General features: G+C 38.2%; 1 long non-coding RNA gene across 1 annotated transcript in view; it reads left to right on the forward strand.

Moving 5' to 3' along the window:
* Positions 1-23364, forward strand: part of LOC129011545 (uncharacterized) — a 222308-nt gene that overhangs the window by 18716 nt on the left and 180228 nt on the right. Inside the window, exon 2 of the long non-coding RNA XR_008493353.1 lies at positions 22634-22686. This is a non-coding gene — a long non-coding RNA (uncharacterized LOC129011545). The remainder of the gene's footprint in view (positions 1-22633; positions 22687-23364) is intronic.

Genomic DNA, 23364 nt, shown 5'->3' on the forward strand with positions numbered 1-23364 from the left:
CAAACAGGATGCTGCCTATGCTGGCTCTTACAGAACTGGTAGGAATGCACCAGGTGGACCTGTGTGGGGAACGCGGAAGAACACTGGTGAGGAAATAGTGTGAATAGTCTAGCAAAGACACAAGTGTGTGAATCAGAACACTGGATTGAAAACCACGTGTACGTTTGGGATAGATGTATGCATGATGCAGTGTGGCACATGTCAGGGCATGAAGCTGAGGTTCCTGACCACAGAGGGCTCTCTGTGCCATGGAAAGGGTTTAGTGTTTATCCTGGAAGCTACAATGGTATTGTTGGCTGTTGTGAACTGAGGCAGTGATATGAAAATTTCATAAAAAATTTGGTGGAAGAGAAAAAGATGAATTAAAAGGAGAAATGTGAAATAAGTTGGGAGCCATTGTAAGAGCGGAGTCAAGAAAAAAGGAGCTAGACTGACACACTCATAATAGACCTTGAGAAGAGCAGTGGGACTGGAGGTATATGGAGGGTAATATTAATGGGACCTAATCCATTTGATTTGGGAGTTGAGGGGAAAGCACCTAGGATGATCCTCAGGTGTGTAGCTTACAGACTTTGGGATGTAGAAACAGAGATCCCATTGGTTGTTTCTCTGGAGAGATCTTTTGAATACTCCAGTTCACACAGGTGCCCACTGTCCCTGCTCTTCTTGCTTTCATTTCCCTCATCCCCCTTCCCCGGCCTTACAGGCAGACTCTTAGGTCCTCATTTGGACCCATGTCTCTAAGTCAGGCCTTGGAATTTTCCTTCAGGGCTCCAAACACTTACAGCTGTGGATAAAAGATGCTCCTGTATCTAGCTAAACCCTGTCCACCCTTTCTGCCTGGTGGACAGTACCAATCTTTTACAGGCAGCAGGGAAGACAGTCCATAAAGGAGGCCTAAAAGAAGTAGAAACACAGGTAGGATAAGAAAAGGAAAAGTTTCCAAGACCCAAGGCCAGCCATGCCTGGAACTCCCACTGGGATCAGAACTCCAGGGACCAGGCTGTGGTGTTGGACATGCCCTGCTGGTGGGGAAGACCTGACTTGACTTCCAAGTGCTTGACTTAGAGATGACTGTACAGGGCATCAGATCCTTTCAGTTTACCTCCAGGTAACTGACTTGCTGACCGGTAACATTCCATGTTATCAAATGTATCCTTTCTCCATGAAGTTAATGTCTAAGATAACCCAGTCTGTTCCAAGAATTCTGGTTGTCTTTATTCAATTCTAACTGTATACTTAGCACAGGAACAAAACACAGTGTCTGATATAAAAAAAATCATAAATATTTTCAATAGTGTGTTTCCTCTTAAGATCTCACAGTTGTCCATATAGCTAAATATATTCATCTCCACAGAGCTCCTTGAGGTAAACAAGGTAGTGTGCATATAAAGGGCTAAGATTTTACTAGTACCTGTACAAATTACCAGATAGTAGTTTTCATGTGAAAACGACAACAATAAAATACCGTATGGTATTTCCTCCCTTATCTGCACGGAATATGTTCCAAGGCCCCCACTGGGTGACTGAAACCACAGCTAGTACCAAATCGTATGCATACTGTATTTTTCCCATTCTTATCTATGATGAAGTTTAATTTATAAATTAAGCACAGTAAGAGATTAACAATAGCTAAAATAGAACAATTAGAACAATAAACTATAACAAAGTTATACAAATATAGCTTCTCTCTAAATATCTTATGGTACTGTATTCACCCTTCTTCTTGTGATTGAGATAGGAATGGCACTGGATGGTCATAGGAGGATGGAAAAACCCAAAAAGCAGCTAAAACAGGAGCAAGATAAATCACAGGCTAACAGAAAATCCAAAATGAGCGAGAGAAAATGGCGAAAGCTCCCATCAGGGTGACATGTCCATGACTCTTCAGGCAAACCCAAGTGAGAGAGAAAGGGGCGGTAACCATCGTTCCCCCCAATCCCCTCTTTTCCAGAACACTTAATCATTATTCCACCCTCTAAAGAAACACCCATAAAATTAGAAACCCAAAGTCTGCTGGGCACAACTTTCTCGCTAGCATGCCTGCACTTCTCTCTTAAGTGTGAACTTCCCCTTTGTGATAAAAGCTTCTTGGCTTTCACTTCATTCTGATTCATCCCTGAATTCTTTCTCATGATGGTGTCCAGAACCTGGACACTGGCTGGGGCTGGGGTGTCCCTGGCATCTGGAGAGCCTCGCGAGCCCTCTGGCAACCCGTTGATGTGAGATGGTGCAACACCTATATGATGAGAGGAAGCTAGGTGAATGATGCAGGCAGTGGGCTACCAGTGACCTTCCCTCTTCCTGAATCCATGTAACCATCCCTCACTTGTAGTCAAAGGCATCACTCCGTTCAGGGAATTTCCTGCTGAAATCATCTTTCAGGTTCAATGCTTTTCAGTGCAACATGTTGCTGTCAATTGAAGCATGTTTTCTGTTTGTCCACAAATTGAATGCCTTTTCCATCCTAAGTACTTTGCACACACCCTGGCCAAAACTTCCAGTTTGAGGTGCTACAACAAAACTAGCACAAACTTCTTTTTCCTTCCTCACAACTTCATAGGTAGAAGATTCATTCTTACTGTAGATCTTAGCAAGCTCAGCACATAATTTTTATTTCTTAAGTCAAGAACTTCCAACTTTTCACTTAAACGGAGCACTTTACAGCTTCTTTGGCATCTCCAAATTGCCAGCATCACTACTCTTCTGCTTTTGGGGCCATTATGAGGTAAAATAACAGTGACTTGAACACAAGCAGCGTGATGCCTCATCAGCTGATCTGATCACTCAGATGGCTATTAAGAGACTCATGGGCAGGGGTATGTGTGGTGTGGAGACACTGGATGAAGGGTTGAGTCATATCCTGGGTAGGATGCAGTAGGGCAGAGCGAGATTTCATTCCACTACTCAGTACAATCACAACTTAATGTTTATGAATTGCTTGTTTCTGGATTATTCCATTTAATATTTTTGAGCTGTGGTTGACAGTCGGTAACAGAAACCATGGCAAGTGAAACCATGGACAAGAGGGGACTACTATACTCCAGAGCCCTAATATATAAACCATATAAAACAGGGCTGCTCAGAGGGAGGGAGTTGGAATGAAGGAGCCTCCTGAGCCATACCTCTGTGATGACCTCCTATCCCTAAGGCAGCCTAGGAGGAAGCCTCCTGGGCCCTTGATCCCTGGGGAACATAGGATGAAAGTTGCTGCACTGGTTTCTAAAGATATGTATTTCAGCCATTGAATACTTCTGAGAACTGGAATATTGAGTCATGTCACTTCCTGACTAAGAGTGAGCATGTTTCTTTCTCTTCCGGAGTTGCAGTAGTGAGTTGACACATTGTCAGTATTGAAGAATACCTAAATAATTAGGTGTTCTGGAAAAGGAAGGGATGAAGGAGACCGTGGTTACTGCCGCCTTTCTCTCTCACTTGGGTTTGCCTGAAGAGTCATGGGTATGTCACCTTAACTGAAGTGTTGGCCATTTTCTCTCCCTTATTTTGGGTTTTCTGTTATTCTGTGATTTCTTTGCCTAGTTCTTGTTTTAGCTGTTTGGGTTTTTCCATCCTCCTGCGACCACCCAGTGCCATTCCTTTCTCAATCACAAGAAGAAGGGTGAGTACAGTACAATAAGATGTTAAGAGAGAGAAGCCATATTCGTTCTGTAAACAAATTCTCACCTTCAAGGTGTGAACACTTCTGGGAAGAGAAGAGCAAGTCCAATGCTCTTGGCAGCCTGAACTCATCTTCAGGGCTTCTCTGCCACTTAATGGGTGACAGATGAGTGTCTCTGTTTTTCATGCTTCCCGTTAGCCTTTCTGTATCATTTGAGTCTAGAACCTGCTGGGCTGGGGAGGGATGGAATCTTCTCCTTACTGGGCTCCGTTTATGAGCACACTGACATTCAGAGTCCTGAGGTCCTGTTACCGACTCTTCTATCAGATAGAGAGACAGCGTCTAGAAACAGTGCTTTTCATTCAAGTGGAAACACAAATTTAAAAGAAATACCCCAGCTGCTTCTGTCTAGTGCATGGATGCTTTGCTGTCTAGTGCACGGATGCTTTGCTGTCCTGATATTTTCTACATGGCTCTCGAACAGATCCAAAGTAATAGACAGGCACATCTTTCCTTATAAATCACGATACCATTTTTCTGTAGAACAGGAGAGAAAGGCAGAACTCTCTCTGCCACTCTTGGGATGACACTCAATGAGGCTTCACAGAGTGAAGCCATATGGGGCAACATGACTTTGTCAGCTGTGACTTTGCAGGCAGAGCCAGAGATTCTTTTTATTGGAAGGCAATCAATTCCAAATACTATCAATACAGCCTTCTCCCAGCCTCTTTTCAAGCTTTCATTATTATTGCACAGAAGCCTCAACAATTGTATTTGTCAATGTGGTAGGGAGAACTATGCAACCTGTTGGTGGACTCAGCAAATTGGGGTTTGTCTTGTGAATACTGATGTCTTCAAAAGCTCTCTCCTGGCAGCTTGGGAAGAGCTTGCCATTCAGAATGACATTTCATTCTGTTTATTGTGATTATTTTTTTGCCGTAGAGTTTTAAAAGCGTAATTGCTTTTGTAGTCTAAGGAAGAAAGGGGCACAAAGCTAAATTTAGAGATGTATATAATTGTTAAGCAGGTTTGAAAGATTAAGAATAGTGAGATTTTTTTAAAAGGCATAGTAGATAATAGATTTGTGAATTTGTTTATTACAAACCTTTGGGCTTACACCAATGTAGATAATAAAACCTGAATTTAAAGTGGTTTCAAAGATAATGGAAAGAGGCAAGGAAACCAGGATGTTTTCCAACTGATTGCAGGAGACATTGGAGAGCCTGGATCTAACTATTTGGGTGTATGTGACAAATTCATAGGGACAAGTGGAATAATACAATAGAGTTGATGGTTCATTTATGTTAAATAGTAATAGGCATATATAGCTGTTATGGTGTCTAATAAACTAATAAAATATACAAACATACATTATAATAAAAATGTTATATGCAGGGTGCAAAAACTATGTTTAATACAAGCCAGGGCTTATTTCAGATGATTTTTCTTGTAGCAATGAAAAGATGTGGAAACAGTAGCAGGATCTACTCATTTATTTCCTTATTCAGTAATTTATTCTGAAATGTTTATTTTTCTTCTAGTGTATGCAAGACACTGTTCTAGACACCCAGGGAATAACTCTGAGAAAGAAGCCTTGTTTTATGGAGGTTATAATCTACTGAAGGAGGCAAACAATAAGCAAGCTGACAAATATCATTATATAATTACATTTTAGATAGGAATATTTTCCATGAAAATAAGAAAGAGAAATTAGAGAGTGACCAGGTGACAATATTTAATATGAGTATGAGAAAATGACAATATATGAGAGGAAAATTAGAGGAACAAGACCTCTGAGTGAGTTCAGGAAAATTAGACCCAAGGAATAAGAGGAGGTTTGGCTCTCTACAGGGGCACATAGATGTCATTCATTACAATGGAAGGGGAACTTTTGGAGGGTTTCAGCTGAGGTCAGCCACTGGGTGTGCCTATTAGATATTGTAAGTGTATCCATGCTGTGAAAAATGATTCTAAGAGGCAGATAGCATAGTATTTAAACTTATACAGATTCCAAAGCCAGAATGCTTGGGTTCAGGAAGCTCAGGTTGCCCATCTGTAAAATGAAGATAATACCTATCTCATTAAATTGTTTTAAGGATCAAATGATGAATAGTTATAAAGCCCTAGAACATTGTCTAGCACATACCAAGCACCTAATACATGTTGTATAATTTTAATGGTAGCCTTATTGATATTACCAAGAAATTTTGGAGCTGACCTAGTGAGATGACTTTTGTGCAGACATAAAATTGTCCATTCTTAACACACAAATATCAAGTTAGAGCCCATAAAAATTAAAATCCATATTGTGTCTTCCAAAATTACTCTACAGTTGAGTCTTGTAGGGAAATAGTTTGAAAAACAACTCTTCATTTGCCAATATTTAGGAGTGCCTTTGCTGCAATGAGGGTGACTTTGGACTGCTGAATGGAGAACAATTCTCAGCTGCATTGACATGTTACAAATCAAAGTTACCCAAGACTAACAATTTGTCAACTTCTTTTCTATGAATTTTGAGTCATATTTTTTTACATGATGGGCCTTTTCTCTTGCAGAATCTATGTTTCATCCCTGAATCTGTGATCAGAGAAAACATAGTTCACAGCAGTTGTATTTTGTTTCTTCATTTCCTTATGTTTCTATGCTATGTAAGACTTGTGCATTTCTCTTGTTAAACTATCTTAGGTTAATTGAATTCTTAGACTCAGCTAAGACCCTAAAGGTTGCGATACACATTCACTTTGGAGCCTGTGGGTGAGATCCTGAGAGATATGACAAAACCCAGCAGAAAGTAGAAATTCTTATCAAGGTGAGCTCTCTTAGATCTGTATCTGTATTGTCTAGTTGGGAGAGGAAGATATTTCTTTGTCCCTTCTTATTTTTTTTCTAAATGTGGATTGGTAGAAAAGAAAAGCATTTGTAATAATTTGTTCTTTGAGTTGTGACTTTTGTAAATGTGGTTTTGAGTGCTCATTGACTATTGACCCACAGCCTCCCAGAAATAGTTCCTGGTTTTTTGTTTGGTTGTTTGTTTCTGTCTTTTGCGTTATTCATGATAAGGAGAATTTATCTTAATTTTCTCAACTTTTGTTGCCTCGTTAGCAATGAAGGTCTTTTCTCTCTTAGGAGAGTACTTTACTCTCTCTGTGGGAGAAATTTTGGATCTTGAGAGGGACTCTTTTGTACCCTCTTGAGGACACCTCTTCCATTGTTAAGCCATAGAAGACTTATTGGTTTTGAATTGAAATTGAAGTGGGTATACCTCTGGAGATTTGGAATTTTGTATCTAAAAGTATTTTTTTTTTTGAGCTCACATTCTAAACAACTGTTGTATTGGAACCTATGAGAGAATTGACTTTAAAAAAAGTTTAATACTTTCAGGAATGGTTGGTGTTTCTTCTGGCTAAAACCTGGTAATAAGATATTTGAAAAGAATTTGTTTTTCAGAGATCTCTGATTAGAAGTCAGCTGATATTTAGGCTGTAATTTTTTTTTAGCTCTCTCTGTTTCTGTATTGGTTCCTGCTTCTCCCATGGGAGCTTCTCAGTTACCTAAAACTCCTTTTTGTTTTTCAAATTCATATGAACTATATGCCCTGCTTCCTCTGACCACTTTTCTTATTGGCATAGTTTTTGACATTTGAAAATTGAGCAAATGAAAAATCTTAAATGTCTTTCATACTAATATTAGTAAAATGCTTTATTTAAATTGGTTCAGAGATAAATGAGCATACCTAAAGCTTCTAGAAACGTGATAATTAAATACATTGCAAGTTCATGGGAATTAGGGAGATCTTTGATAAATAAGCTGTTTTTTAATTATTGATAAAAATAAAATAGAATGTCTTCAGATTTGTCTGCATACTTTTTTTTTAACCTGGGTTTGCTGGTCAGATAGGTTTATATATGTCTCTGCTACATTTTTAAGATCATAAAACTATAAATTCAATCTGAGGAGAATGCACAAAGAAAATAAATTTGCTTTACTTTTTAGGTTTTTTGTTAAAAATTAAGATTACTAAGAGTTAAAAATTCTCATTAATATATGTAATTTTGTTTGCAAATTATACAAGAAAAATCTATTTTTCTTATAACAGGATACAATTGGTTATATTAACAAGGTTTTGAATGAGATGTTATACTATATTTAAATTGTCTGTAGGTACTACAAGCAGAATCTAAAGTCAGCCTTGGTTTGTCTTTCTGCCCTTGAGAGATTTTAAGTCTCATATTCCTATGTAGTCAGTTGACATCTTTGGTGCACTTATATAAAAAGTAAGGCCAAATCTGATGAAGCTAAACTTGTTATAAACAAGTTGGGCTTACTTTGATTATCTTTGGTAAAAATAGGAGTAACTGTGGAGAAAACAATTATGTTTCTGTGTCTCATGCCTGTAATCCCAGCACTTTGGGAGGCCAAGGCAGGCAGATCACAAGGACAGGAGTTCAAGACCAGCCTGGCCAATATGGTGAAACCCTGTCTCTACTAAAAATACAAAAAATTAGCTGGGTGTGGTGATGGGCACCTGTAGTCCCAGCTACTCAAGAGGCTGAGGCAGGAAAATTGCTTGAACCTGGGAGGCAGAGGTTGCAGTGAGCTGTACCACTGCACTCCAGCCTGGGTGACAGCAGGGCGAGGCTCCATCTCAAAAAAAAAAAAAAAAAGAAAACTGTCTTACACTGGCTATCACGTTGTACCCCTGTTCATTATCTTCAAGTTTTTATTATTTACCTACAATCTGGACTGAACCTTGAATTCTTCTAGGTTCCCTCAATCCAATTTTCCCCCACTATCTTTTGATCGTTTAGTTGGCTACTACCTTCAGGCCTAGGTTCACAGCTGAGAATAGTCACATAAACTTGGGGTTACCATATTGCTGTTTTTACGCTGCATGATTCTTTTAAAACTTTGTACCTGTTGCCTGTCAAATTACTACAGAATCACACCTCCTAACAGAATAATGCTGATCCAGCCCTTCAAAGGAACACTTCCCACATCTATAAAATGGATAAAATTGAATTTAACAGTGAACTCCAGGAAAACTTAGCCTGAGAGCCACTCTCTTCAAACCCTTTTGTTGCTGCAATGTAATTAAGAGGGTTTTTACCACTGACTCCTAGTTGCCAATCTCTTCCCCATGATGTGGAGCAAGACCAATCAGGATAGGTCCATCCCAGCATTAAGAGACAATCAAAATCTGACTACAGAATTATCAGTAATGCTTTTAGAGAAAGACCTTGATCAGAAGGGACAAATGCAACAGTTGTCAACTGAAAATGAAGTCACTTATGCCAAACTCTAACAAAATGGAGTTGGGAGGCTACAATGGAAGGCTCTCACACACACACATACCTATGATAAAAACTACTACAAGGACTCTTCAAAACCATGACCACGTACGAAGACCATGACAAGCTTTCACAAGGAATACTTCTGCCAGGACATCTGCCCAGCAACTGCCTTTTCAACCTTGGACTGACACCAATCTTGTCATTGATTCTTGTAGCCAAGGATAATGACTTCAAAATAACTTATGTAACCCTCTACATTTTGTTTTTAAAAATCCTTACCTTCCTGTGTCTCCCTGGGTATGCCTATGGCCTTCCATGGGATGCCATGTCATGGATATTTCCAGATGGTAATCCATAATTTATTCACATATACACATATACATTTATTTGTTTACATGTACATTTATTCACATATACATTTATTTGTTTTTTTATAATTTACAAAATATTTTCTATATACACACTTTTTTATTTTGAAATACTGTCAAACCTACAGAAAAAGTTGTAAGAAAAGTACAAAGTTACGAGAAAAAGTTGTAAAAAAAGTGCATGCCCTTCACACAAGTTCTTCAATTGTTAAATTTTACTGCATTTTCCCTATTTCTCTTTTACTTTCTTTCTTTAGAGAGGTATGTGTTGACCCATCACCTTTAAATACTGCAGTGTATAACTCCTTTTCACCTAAAACAAGGGTACCTTCTTATGTTACTATCATACACTCCTCCAGTCAGAAAATAAACACTGATACAGTACAACAATTCCGTTCTCAGACACCATTCATATTTTGCCATCTGTCTTAATAGCTCCTTTTCCTTTCCTGTCTAGAATCCTATCACAAACACACATTGCTTTTATTTATCATGTCTCACCAGTTTCCTTAAGTCTAGAAAAGTTCTTTAGTGTTTTCCTGACTCTTATAGGCTTGACAGTCTAAAGAATATATAACTTTTATCCTATAAGACTACCCTAAACATGGTCTATCCATTGTTTCCTTATGACCAGACCTAAGCCATGTGTCCATGGCAAGAATGCTAGAGAATTATTCTGTGCTCTTCTTAATGCATCACATTTATAGTTACACCATGTCAATCTATCCCAAAGTGATTAAACTCATTTATTTTGAGAGCCACTCTTTCTGTTATTTTAGGTTGGTGCAATATTTCCACCAGAAAGTCCCAATATTTCAGGGCCCCATGTATGTATTTGGTTGCCAGATAATTGGTTATCCTTGTGAATTTTAAATATGAAAATATTAAGAATTTTTCCAAGTGTTCTCAAAATAGAAGAATTGGTAAAATTCTTTTTATGCAATGTAATTGTCCCCACAAATGGTCATATGCACAGTAAAAGTTTTGATAAGGGCTTGTTACCTTACTTGCTTCAAAATAGCATCATAGCTGGTTGTCAAATGAATCAATCAGAGTATGAAGACTGACAATGAAATCAACAAGACCAAGAGAAAGGCCCCAAATTGCTGAATACAGCTTGACTAAATTAAATTGCTTTTAAGAGAGTATTTAAAAATAGATTTGCAATACCTGTTGTAATACACATGGTTTTAAGAGCTTTTCTTTATAAATTACCCAGTCTCAGGTATGTCTTTATCAGCAGTTTGAAAACAGACTAATACAGCAAATTGGTACTGGTAGAGTGGGGCACTGCTGTAAAGATACCCAAAAATGTGGAAGCAACTTTGGAACTGGGTAACAGGCAGAGGTTGGAATAGTTTGGAGGGCTCAGAGGTAGACAGGAAAATGTGGGAAAGTCTGGAACTTCTTAGAGACTTGTTGAATGGCTTTGACCAAAATGCTGTTAATAATATGGACAATGAAATCCAGGCTTAGGTGGTCTCAGATGGAGATGAGGAATTTGTTGAGAACTGGAGTAAAGGTGACTTTTGCTGGTTTAGCAAAGACATTGGCAGCATTTTGCCCCTGCCCTAGAGATTTGTGAAATTTTGAACTTGAGGGAGATGATTTAGGGTATCTGGTAGAAGAGATTTCTCAGCAGCAAAGCATTCAAGAAGTGACTTGAGTGCTGTTAAAAACATTGTTTTAAAGCAAAGCATTCAAGAAGTGACTTGAGTGCTGTTAAAAACATTGTTTTAAAAGGGAAACAGCATAAAAGTTTGAAAAAGTTGCAGCCTGAAGAAGCAATACAAAAGAAAAACCCATTTTCTGAGAAACTCAAGCAGGCTGAAGAAATTTGCATAGGTAATGAGAAGCCAAATGTTAATTGCCAAGACAATAGGGAAAATGTCTCCAGGGCTTGTCGGAGGTCTTGATGGCAGCCCCTCCCATCACAGGCCTGGAGGCTTAGGAGATAAAAAATGGTTTCATGGGCCAGGACCAGGGCTCCCCTACTGTGTGCAGCCTAGGGACTTGGTGCCCTGTGTCCCAGTCACTCCAGCCATGGCTAAAAGGGACAAAGGTACAGATTGTGCCATGGCTTCAGAGGGTGCAAGCCCCAAGCCATGGCAACTTTCAGTTAGTGTTGAGCCTGCAGGTGTACAGAAGTTAAGAACTGAGGTTTGGGAATCTCCGCCTAGATTTTGGAGGATCTATGGAAATTCCTGGATGTCTAGGCAGAAGTTTGCTGCAGGGCCAAGGTCCTCATGGTAAACCTCTGCTAGGGCAGTGCTGAAGGGAAATGTGGGATTGAAGCCCCCACACAGAGTCCCCACTGGGGCACTGCCTACTGGAGCTCTGAGAAGAGAGCTGCCATCCTCCAAACCCCAGAGTGGTAAATCCACCAACAGCTTGCACTATGCACCTGGAAAAGCCACAGGCACTCAATGCCAGCCCGTAAAAGCAGCCAAGAGGGAGGCTGTACCTTCCAAAGCCACAGGGGTGGAGTTGCACAAGAGCATGGGAACCCACCTCTTGCATTGGCGTGACCTGGATGTGAGACATGGAGTCAAAGGAGATCATTTTGAAGCTCTAAGATTTGACTGCCGTGCTGGATTTCAGACTTGCAGGGGACCTTTAATCCCTTTGTTTTGGCTCATTTCTCCCATTTGGAATGGGTGTATTTATCCAATACCTGTACCCCCATTGTATCTAGGAAGTAAGTAATTGCTTTTGATTTTACAGGCTCATAGGCAGAAGGGACTTGCCCTGTCTCAGATGAGACTTTTGGCTGTGGACTTTTGAGTTAATGCTGAAATGATTTAAGACTTTGGGGGACTGTTGGGAAGGCATGATTGGTTTTGAAATGTGAGAACATGAGATTTGGGAGGGGCCGGGTCAGAATGATTTGGTTTGGCTGTGTCCCAACCCAAATCTCATCTTGAATTGTAGCTCCCATAATTCCCATGTGTTGTAGAATGGAGCTGGTAGGAGATAATTGAATCAGGGGGCAGTTTCTTCAAATTTCTAGCCTCTATAACTACAAAAAAAAAAAAAAAGACTTTGTTTTAAGTCACTCAGTTTGTGATACTTTGTTTTTGACAGTCTGAGTAAATTAATACAGATATTATGTTACAGTGCTAACACCAGGCAGGTCTTTAAGATTAATTCCTTATTGTGGGTATCTGCCTTTCTAGACAAATCTCTTTAATCAAAATCACTGTGATGTAATCAAAATAAATCAAATGGACAATGATGCAGAATACCCATGGCAATGAAAACATTAAGTAACTTCATTAGTAATATCTATGGCATCTGTGCCAGACACTGTGCTAGTCAAACCTGTGAGGGTTCTATAATTATTTCTTTTTCACAAATGAGGAAGCTGCGACTTAAAGATGTTAAAAATCTTGCCTGGAGCCAAACAGCTAGGAAAAGGGGCAGTGGAAAAACAGCATTCAAGAATCAGTCTGATCCATGAAATAGACTTGTACTGGTTAATTTCACATGTCAACTCAGCTGGGCTAAGGGATGCCCAGATAGCTGGTAAAGCATTATGTCTGGGTGTGCTTGTGAGAGTGTTTTCAGAAGAGATTGACACATGAATTGGTAGACTGTGGGGGGGTATTAGCCAATCTGTTGAGGGATGGAATAGGACAAAATGGTGGAGAAAGGGCAAATCTGCTTTTTCTTTTTGAGCTGGGACATTCACCTCTTGTCCTTGGATATTGGAGCTCCTGGTTCTTGAGCTTTTGGACTTTGAGACTTACACTCTCAGACTTTCTCAATTATCAGGTCTTTGGCCTTGAGCTGAGAGTAATACCACTGTCTCCTGTGATTCTTATACATTTGTACTTAGACTAAATAACACCCCCAGCTTTCCTGGTTCTCCAGCTGGCAAAACAGCACACTATGGCACTATGGGACATCGTGGCTCCCTAATTGTATGAGTCAATTCCCATAATAAATCCCTTTTATTACGTGTCTGTATATATCCCATTGGTTCTCTCTCTCTAGAGAATCCTGATTAATTCAGTCTCTATCTATGATGGCTTCAGAATTATAGTCTTGACATGTGAAAAAGAAAGTATATAATCTTTCTCTTTTCTGATTCTTTGCTTCCCGTCCTCTTACCCTGTGGGCCAATTGCAGTGAATCAGAAGGGAGAGGGAAGGGAAGGAAAAGCAGTAGTAAAATCACTTTCCTTCTCTGATATGGAATGAATGAGAAGAAACCATGTCCAAAAGAACTGGAAGATTATTCCATGTTATTGCAACTTAACTAAGATCTTCAGGTGACCCACACAAGTGTTTGACATATGAAACATTTTGTTAGTTTTGAAACTTTATACTTTTAACCTTTCAGGAAATGTATTTTCATATAGGAGTGGTGGGGAGCAATAGTAATAATGTGGAAGAGTATCTAGTCTTAAAAGGTAATTGGGGAAAATAGTACTGGTAGTAATTGCTGAGAATGAGCAAGAGGTTCCAAAATTCTATTTTGCAATTTTCTCACTCATGTGCCATAGGGCTTTCACAAGGCATTGAACAATGGAACAGATCTCCTCTCTCTGCTTTTCCACCCCGAGGAGATGGCGGTGGGGAGATGGGCCCCTGCTCTGGAGAACAAATATCACTTTGCCTTTGGTATCACCTACTTCCATGGGAAAATAATTCATTTGAAACAGACTAATACAATAATTCCCTTAATTAGAAAATATTGCACAAGACAATTCTGGCAAAAGAAATCTTTCCATTAGATTTTGAAGGGGGGTTTATAGAGTCTTATAAATATCATGGTTTCACTTTGAGGCACAATCTCTTACTGGCAAAATCTATAATCACTGGACTATATTTTAGTCTCTCTGTATTTAATGATTCCTTTCATTGTGGCTCAAATTCATTTTATTGACTTAATTTGGCATCTCCATAAGATGATATAATATACTAATACTTTGTTGTGACAGTAGCTAATGGTAACCTATAAAGCTTTATATTATTTGAAATCATACACCAACATGATGGAAAAACAATAATATGTAGACAGATTCAATAATTGAGCTGTATAAACTGACTATTAAAATAATTGCTATCCTGTAGTATTATCAAACCAGAGAATTCCAGACCTGGAAAATACTTTTAAGACCATCTGGTAGTCCTTACACCTAAATATCTAAAACTTCCATTTAAAAATAAGGTTACTAAAGGCCAAAAATAAGGTTACTTGTCCAGGGTCATAATGGATGCTTTAATCTCTGCAACATTAGTAAGATAGTAAGAGAGATTTCTTTTAACAACTGGCAAATGGAAAAAAGATCAAACATTACAAATCAGTTTTTGATGTAATTATCAGGTGGTTAGGAATCCCATAGCCCAGGTTCAAATCTTTCTCCACCACTTTGGGCAATTTATTTAGTTGTGCCATGCCTCAATTTCCCTTCCGGATTTATAATAAAAAATCTGGAAACTAGTACAAATCTTGTTTGATTTTTAATCTATCCTGTCTTCTGAACTGGCTTGTTTGACAACACATTTATATGTCAAAAGAGGGTATTTTCGAATATGTAAGAAATGAACGTCACATTTCCATTGGTGATGTGGCTATTCCCTAGATGAAATGTGCGGTCCACAGTTGCTATCTTGTAACATTTCAGTAACACACTGTTTTTTATTGTAGCAATAGATGTTTTAAATTATCAGACCATATTTATTAAATCCAATTTACTAAATGATAGAATGTCCTTTTAGTTGTATAGTTTTGAGCATTTAAAAATATTTTTCAATTCACACAGTTATGAGTAATATATAATTGAAAGAGTAAGGTAATTCTTTTACCCTTCTTTTCCTTTTTCTCCTTCTCCTGCCCTTTTTCTCCAACAATTTGCCAAATACCTTCTCCCCATTTTTAACAACTAAATAATTGTTCCCAGAAGTCACTACATTGAAGCCTGAATCATGATCCTTTGATGTGTCTCTCCCATGGTAAAATCAAATAATTCCCATAATTACATTTGGTAATTTTAGAATAATTATTTTTGTTAAGATTTTCTGTACTAAAAACAAAAAAATTCTAGGTCAACAAGTCATCGTGTGCCAAAGTAGCATTGTGACAGAAGTAGGGAAGGAATGAGAATGTGTTAAATTACTTTTGGTTCCGGATAGTGGGAGCCTTACTTCACTTCCCTAAATGCACAGTCTCAGTCAACGTAAGTTGAAAACGATCACTTTTTATGTGTATTAAATAACTCATTTTACAAACTGTGTCAAATTGAAGTGAATAATCTAAGTGGTCATGCCCAAGTTTAGAAAACAATGTTAGGGAGAAGCTGTAATATACACTTGAAATACTTTATGAAATTGTATGAAAATCCACTTGAGCTCGAGTTAGTAACAGGGATTTTCTGTGGTATTGTGAGACAATTTCCTAATGGAACTTCCAGGTGTTTAGGATTGTATTTTTAAATTATGTGAACACCCTATGAAAGTAAAAGCTTACAATTAAGTATCATATTTGCAAATATCACTCAATAATGTTTAGGCCATTTAAATGTTACTAGATTTGTCTTTTGTCTTTCAGTTGGTGGTTATAGGAGAGGTCTCCTGCAGTTCCTTGCAGGAAAGCATTTTAAAGGAGGATAGGTCTTGTTCAGCAAATTTTAAATGCAGTCCTGTCTGAAGGCAGGCTGATGAAGTAGATGATGTTCTCTGATTCCTGGCAGTCTGTGGAATAGAGGATGATGTTGACATTGCAGTTAGAGTCAATCTTTTTTGGCAGGAGCTGAAACAAACCACTGGCCAGATGGCCAAATTGGACTGAGGCAAAACATTTATTAGCACCCAATTTGGTCATTCATGTGACTAGATAGTATTGCACACCCTATAATCATTCCTATTTGGTCTCCAGTGAATGAAACTAAAGGATATCTTTTCCTGACCTATTTTATTTCACACCTAATAGCTAGATGTCCTTGTAATGCATATGACCTAGTTAGTTAGATGTAGGCTCTTTTTCTGGAGCAAGAGAAGAGGAAACTAGAACCTTTTCTTTCTCTCTTTCTATTTTAGTTGAAAGGCCAAGCTTGGGGAAGCAAATAGCTGTCAGCTTTGAGTAATGCAAATCATTTTTATGTATGGTTCCTTAGCAGTCTCTAGAGAAGTTTATATTGATGAGATTAAAGTTCAAATATGTACTCTTTGTCCAGGATCTTAACTTCTAGGAATTCATCCAAAGGGTGAATTATGTATGTGCACAGAGATTTAACCACAAACATGTTCACGGCAGTGTTATTATTAATAGAGGAAAAGTAAATGTCTATTTAATTCACTTATTTAAAAATACATGTTGAGCTAGTGCTTTGAGTCACATACTATTCTATTTGCTAATCAATGTTAGATTGAAACAAATATTAATGATAACTCATGGAGTGAAATACTATACAGCCATTAGCAGTGCTGTATAAGAATAGTCAATGACATGGCAAGATGCTGACGCCATATTAGTGAAAACTTAGGCAATAAAAAATGACATACCTTTCGATGTTTACCTTTACTTTGTAAGTGTTCTATAATGAAGTCATAGGAGTATTCTAATAGTAGAAACAAAATAATAGACCGTATTTCCAAACAACACACAAAAAGCCTCTCAAGCTGTTAACCTCGCACTTAATATGAACATGGTGATGGATTTTCTAAGGGAAAGGGTTGATTCAACAGATATTTATTGAACTTCTACTATTTGCTGCTTTTTACAGAATGCCAGCACACAGTTGTGATGCTTTCCAGGAATATTGGGTATGACCAATCGCACAGGGATAGGAGTGGCTTAAAGACTGCTATAGAGTCTCTATATTCCTACACAGATATTAACATAGTCTGTAGTCTCTAAGGCAAAGAGTTGTGTATTATCCCACTCCATTTCACAAAAAAATTGGTCTGTCTTGGGTATCATGTGATAATTTTGCCACATCTTTTCTGCCTTCCTTCACTCTATTCAAACTTGATTTCATGGTTGTAAACATTTTGGTGGTGTGGATTTTTTCCAGACTGTGTTTTTTTCAAAGTTTCAGACATTGCTAGCTTTGATTCCTGTGAGGTAACTCCAACAGCCCCCTGAGTGACACTAGTAGTATTGTATGTTGGTAGTTAAAAGGAGCTAGTGATGGGGGAGTGAAAATTTTAAAAGTCCAAGCAATATAGGCTTTGAAGGGTTGGCCATCAAAAGTCAGTAACAAATATCTGGATTATTCAGTCTATGTCTGGGTATCACAGACGAAAAACGAAGGTCTAAGCTGAAGCTGGCCAGAGCATGACTTTGGAGCCATGGGCAATAATGATGATCAAGATCATCTGCATCTTGGAAATGTACCAGAAACATGACTTCTTAAAGAACAAGGACTGATAGAAGAAGACGATAGTCATGGAAGAGGATAATTTTACCATCTCCAAATATGGATATCATGAATCACCAAGGAAATTATATTTAATTGACAATTTAATTTAGCTCCTCTAATATTTTCTGGGGTGCTATTTCCATGTAATCAATCTGCCTACATAAAAGGTAAAGACAAATCCTTCACTAGAAACTAGTTGAAGCAGAAATGCTTCTCTGAATTCCATGTTGTCTATTTTAGTATACGTGGCATTAGATTTTCCTTGAGCCTTCCTATAATTTCATAGAAAAAGTATCGACCTCAAGAGTGCCAAGGAAGTTAAAATGAATTTCTTCTTATGGAATGAAGCAAACTCTCTCTGATTTTGTTACTTTCATCTGTATTAGTGAGCTTAGGGTTTGGCTTCTCTTGCATTCTAAACTACTGAACAATTGCCTCAAGTTCTAACTGCCTGCAGCGATAAAGCTGACAAATGTGTTGGAGACTTCAGAGTAAAACAAACAGAAGCAAATAAAAGCCAATATTCAAATACATGCAATGTAATTAGATTAATCTATAGCTGAGTTTGTGAAGGAAAACTAATTATGAATCAGATGTATAGTTTTCAGGGAATTTTAATGTAAACTACACTGTATATACCTATTATAATAAATTGCAATAAAGAGTACACACACACACCTACCCACCCACCCACCCCCACCCGCCCATTTACACACACAGACCTAGCAATTGAGGCCTACTGGGAGCTACTTTAGATTTAAATTTGTGTCCACTTTTGGGAGGCTGGAGGGTATTAAATAATTGAGATCTGCATGCCAGGACTCTATAGTTGGTTTTCAGAGCTTATTGTCTGCAATTAGAGTAACCATTAGGAAGATTGTGTTTGTACCTAGGCAAAGTGAGGTATAAAGTGGAACAGTGATTGATGAATTTGATCAATTTAGACAGTCAACTGGAATAATTCAGGCAGAAACAGCTTTATTAATGTTTTTCAAGAGTCTTAATTTTCTGAATAATTGTTTTAACTGTCTTCAGATAGTGCCTGTATAGGTACTGCTTCAAGTTACATACAATTTAGAAAATGTTTTAATTCCTATGGAGACTTTACTTTTCTTACAAAATTGGTAGACATTTAAAATCAATACTTTTTTAAATGTAAAAAAGCAAATTTATTATCTAAATCATACTGAACTGGCATACTTATTTACGTTTTCAAACCCAATACAAGAAACAGTTTTTATAATTTTTTTCATGCTTCAAAACTTACAAGGACAAAAGAAAGAAAAGTCACTTGACTTCAATACTCGGGGCACTCTGTATTAAATCCACCTTTTTTTTTTTTTTTTTTTTTTGGCCAGGCTCTGACTTTCCAAATGTTCTAATTATTTAGTTTCTACCTTGATGCCAATAATATGCCACTTCAAGCTAAGTTTTCCATTTTTTGTTTCCTTAAAATGGAGTCTCTGGCTTTCATCTCTCTGAGGTTGAGGATTTGAATGTGTTCTTATTGGGCTGGTATTCCTGGAAACAGTCTCATGACTTGTTTTCATTCTTTGTGATGCCCTCAGCCTTCCCAGCTCTGTGGAGATAGTTTGCACTTAGATCTTGCCATCATGCAGTATCTGCGGACCTCTCAGGACACCTCCGCGTTTAGATTGGCCTCCCTGACACCAGCCTTTATCTGACACTTGTCCTCCAAAGCTTTGACTGGGCCACTCCTCTTGCCCAGGAAAGTTCCTTCCTACTCACAATCCCAGTATTGCAGAGTTATTTTCTGGTTTTATCTCCTTGCAGCCTGTTCTGTATTGTCATGTGGGGAATGTGTATATTCTACTCTCCTGATATCATTCAAGTTCCTTATTTTAGCTTTTATTTTTGGTTTGGGGGTACATGTGAAGGTTCGTTACATAGGTAAACATGTATCATGGGGGTTTGTTGTACAGATTATATCATCACCCTGGTATTAAGCCCAGTACCCTATAGTTATCTTTCCTGCTTCTCTCCCTCCTCCCACTTTCTCCACTCAGGTAGACCCCAGTGTCTATTGCTTTCTTCTTTATGGTCGTAAGTTGTTATTATTTAGCTCCCACTTATAAGTGAGAACATGCAGTGTTTGGCTTTCTGTTCCTAATAAAACAACCAAAAATGACATAATTTGATCCATTCTTATAAGACACACACACACACACGTTACCTAGTATCAAGCAGAATTTTGATGGAATACAGCTTACAACTGGTAGATCTTGGTGAGAAGAAAGAGCTAAAGAAAGCCTCCTAAAGAATGTAGGTCTTCCCTAGACCTAAATGTATCCATTTTCTAAGGCCTCAATAACGCTGCATAACAAACAACCACAGCACTTCAGTGGGAATCAACTACAGATATTTAGTTTTGCTCGGTAGATACTTATTTTTTGCTTTCAAGCATCATAGGTGGTTGGATGGCTTTGCTGATCTTGTCTGCCCTCTTTCCCATGTTTGAACCTATGCTAGCAGGAAGGAGACATGTGTCTATTCTATGTAACTTCTTCAGCAGGGTAGTCCGGGCATGATCTCAAGGTGAAGGCAGTGGAGCAAAAGAGAGAAATCAAGATGTGTTTTTGCTTGTATCAAGTTTGCTGATGTTCCATTGGTCAAAGCGAGTCTCACAAAGTCCAGAGGCAATGTGGAAGATTGCTGCAATGGGAGACATACAACCTTGGGGCCATGAGTGCAGTTAGTACACACCAAGTAAGGCAGGTATGCAAGGGCGCTTCAGTGGATTGCTTCATGTACTAGCAAGGGGACAAGAAAGAGTCATTTCCAAACAGGAATTGCGCAGTCTTAGAACAGGATTCCTCAGGCCAAATCATTTGACATTTTTCATAATCTCGCAGAATTATAATTCTTATATACAACAGCCATCTATAGTTTTTGACAAAACTTTCCATTAAGAAGGAAAATCCCAAAGTGTTTTTATCATTTTAGGAGAGTTACAGTAATTTTGATATCCAGGCAAGTGTTTTTCTATTATGTGATGTAACACTCTAATGCTTCGCAAAATTTGCAATTATTATGTGCTTTTTTAAGAATCCTATTGAAAGTACTATTTGTCTTTTGCACACATTGGTCTTGAAGATTATTCATTTAAAAAAACCACACCAAAAAAACCAAGCCATGTGAGTCTGAGGGAAGCTAGCACATGCTGCCTTTTCTTCCTAGGAAACTGTCACTGGGACCATGCTCCATTTGGCACCAGTGCATGGCTGGTTCTAAGCCACACGGGATTTCAAAGTCCTATATTTCTTCCAGCAGTGGCTCCTCTTTCTTCTTTCCCTCCCCTGGAAGACTCCTAAGAGTTCCTTGTCAGTGCCTCCACAGTGCCTCCTTGAAACTGTTTCCCCAAAGGCAAGGCGTTTTGCTCAGCGCCTCCCAGAAACTCTTTCCCTCAAGGCAAAGCATTTTGCACAGGAAATGCGTTCACCATTTCTTTACTCGTTGATATTCTCTAGTCTGTTTCATACTCTCACATTCCTGAAAACTTGTGATTTTGCGAAGATGTTAATTCATTGGTTACCACATAGCAGTCATCTTTTTAATGATTTAGGATGGCTTGGCTTATTTTGAGCTTAATGGTGCTGCAGAAGTGAGTTTAGGGTGATTAATATTTAAAAACATTTATCTGACTTACGAATGTTATGTATTAAAAAAACTAAAAACTAAGAAAATGATAAAAAATCACTGATAATCTCACCAACTATGGATAAACCAGTCAATTTTTCTCACTTTAGCACTCATGTGTGTATAATTAGTCAAAATTCATGGGACACCAATAGCAAATTTTGATCTATACAAACAGCAATTTCATACAGTTCAATGTTATATTTGTGATCATTCCTTGTATTAGGAACAAATAGGAGATATATGTGTGACACATACACACACATATATGCATGTATGTGGGGGGTGGGGAGAGAGAAAGATTGAGAGAGAGAGATTAAGGAACTGACTCATGCAACTGTTGGGGGCTGTCATGTCCCAAATCTGTAAAGCTGAAAATTCAAGGAAGAGTTGATGTTGCAATTTTGAGTCCAAAATTTGCAGAATTTCTGTGTTGCACTCTTGAGGCAGAATTGCTTCTCCTTCAGGAAACCTCAGTCTCTGCTGCTAAGGCCTTCAGCTGTTTGGATGAAGCACACCTACATTATGGAAGGCAACCTGATTAATTCAAAGTCTACTGACTTAAGTGTTGATCACCTCTAAGAAATAGATTATAGCAACAGTTGACCAAATAGGCATCATAGACTAGCCAAGTTGACACACAGAATTAATGATCACATTCCTGATAAACGGTTCTGCATCCTGGTTTTTACTACGATAATTATTCAGGTAAATAGGTCTCTATATATTTAATGAGTTTATTAAATTTATAAGAAGAGGAGTCACTGGTTCATTTATCCAACACATATACTAATTATGAAGATATCATGACATGCGCAATGATCTATCTCTGGGGCATAGGTTCCAGCTCATGGGGGCTCCACTCTGCCTCTATTTTAGCCATTTTCTGCACAGTCATTGGTGTGATAGCATCTAACTGTGAAACCAGATAATTCAAGAATGGGAAGCCAGAGGCTGTCTGTCTGAAAATAAGTTAATATAAACATCAATTTCTCTTCATGGCAGAGGATGCTTTTGGAGTCTTGGGCTTGCTTTATGGATTTGGAGAACTATTTGTACTAGATACTGTGTTTTACATTCATTATTATATTTGTTTCCAAAAACACTCTTATGAGATAGACACTATTAAATCTACTTATTGTTAGAGAAAATGTGGCATAGAGAAGTTAAGGAACTTGAGCAATCTGGCTGTTGGATATTATTTATTGGCCCCAAAATGTAATAGTGTTATTTATTGCCAGAAAGTGGGGAGAGGGTGGTGAAACCAGGCATTGGCTCAACTTCTGGGAGCTGGGAAGTTCTGAGAATGACTGTGGCCGTTTTTTTGTAGGGATAGTAACTGACATGGAAGACGGAGACTTGTGATGATCAAAGAACCCAGAGGTATGAGGAAGTGTAAATTCTGGTCATTTATAAAATATTTAGACATTATCTTATGATCTCATTGGAAAGACACGTGGAAAGTATGTTTCTAATTGAAAGAACAAGTGAAAGTGAAAAAACCGTGTTGCCGTCCCAGAGGTTAGTAATGGCAGATGCTAAGTTCATGAATGTGTGAGTGACAGTGTGTGTATTTGTGTGCCTGTGCATGCACTGTTTGTGAAGCAGGACCATTACAGCATAGAGACTAAATTAAAGGATTATAGAATATTGGTGCATAAAAGGGCTTTTGAGACTACCTAATACAATTCCTTCACTTGAGGAAACTGATGCCTAGAGATACTGAGTGTTCAAGGTCTTTCAGTCAGTTCTACCCAAGTCAGTTCTACACACCATGGCATCAATAAGAAATAGTAATTTTTATGTTGACAGAATGACTTCAGTGAACATATATCTTTGCACTTTGCACTTTTTAAATCTGTTGACTCCAAACCTATTGATGTGTTCTGGACACTCATATTTCAGAACTCAAATTATATCTCTCATATCATATTTCACTCTCTTAAATGGCACAAAGATTTCTGGTCAGACTGTTTGTTCCAACAGCTTTTGGTATGGAAAATACGTTCACCATAACCATGATTGAGTATGCTTGTTTCCGGTCCAATGGAGAAAGATGAA

Source organism: Pongo pygmaeus, chromosome 14 (genome assembly GCF_028885625.2).
Source record: "Pongo pygmaeus isolate AG05252 chromosome 14, NHGRI_mPonPyg2-v2.0_pri, whole genome shotgun sequence".
Taxonomy (NCBI): Eukaryota; Metazoa; Chordata; class Mammalia; order Primates; family Hominidae; genus Pongo; species Pongo pygmaeus.